This window comes from Octopus bimaculoides, chromosome 12, assembly GCF_001194135.2.
Source record: "Octopus bimaculoides isolate UCB-OBI-ISO-001 chromosome 12, ASM119413v2, whole genome shotgun sequence".
Lineage (NCBI taxonomy): Eukaryota > Metazoa > Mollusca > Cephalopoda > Octopoda > Octopodidae > Octopus > Octopus bimaculoides.
Genome location: NC_068992.1, coordinates 61,318,292 through 61,319,194, shown reverse-complemented (window position 1 = coordinate 61,319,194; position 903 = coordinate 61,318,292). Strand labels below are relative to the sequence as shown.

Here is a 903-nt window from a genome sequence, read left to right as displayed (position 1 = left end):
GAGGTTTATCCTTGGCTAGGTATTTCTCCTGAAGCTGTCTTACCAAAAATATAGCATCGGTGGTGCTTTTCCCAGGTACGAACCCAAACTGCATCTCATCTAAACTGACTCGCTCCCTAATTAGTTGGGCTATGACCCTCTCCGTGACTTTCATTACCTGATCTAACAACTTGATACCTCTGTAATTATTTGTATCTAAAGTGTCACCTTTACCTTTATAGCAGTTGACAATGTTGCTGCTACACCAGTCATTGGGTATGACTCCTTCGTGTATCACCTGGTTAACAATACAGGTGACTAGGCTATACCCAACACTGCCAGATATTTTGAGCATCTCTGCAGTGATTCCTGGTGGGCCAGCGGCCTTCCCTGTCTTCATACTCTTAATTGCTTTATCTACCATGGTACTGTCAACTCAGATAGCTGGTCGACAAACGGCAGAGCAGACTATCTTTCTCCCATTCATTCTCTTTATTGAGCAATCTTTCGTAGTGGCATCTTCAAACCTCTCTCTTTGCATCCTCGTTTAGTGCAAGTCTACCATCATCCATGCGAACACATTTCTCTCCCACGACATCATGATTCTCTCTCACACACTGTCATGCAACACAAAATACTTCAAGTCTTTGGTCCTCATGGCGCAGAACATTGGCAAATTTTTTCTTATCTGCTTCCCCTCTGGCTAAATAAACCTGTCGCCTAGCTTCCCTTCTGGCAGTCTGATACAATTCCCTGCTACCACCATTCTTCCAGTCCTTCCAAGCCTGTTTCTTTTGTCTAATAGCCCTGTCAACAATATTGTTCCACCACCACATTATTTTGGGTCGAGAGGGGACTTTGCACCATCCACAGATCTGGTCAGTGGCCCTCAGCAGGTTGTCCCATACAAACAACCAGTTGTCT

At 44.6% G+C, this 903-nt stretch overlaps 1 protein-coding gene across 1 annotated transcript in view; it reads right to left on the bottom strand.

The window, feature by feature from the left end:
• The window catches only part of LOC106873227 (solute carrier family 22 member 6-A), a 32,872-nt gene that overhangs the window by 17,599 nt on the left and 14,370 nt on the right, over positions 1-903 (bottom strand). The window lies entirely within an intron of this gene.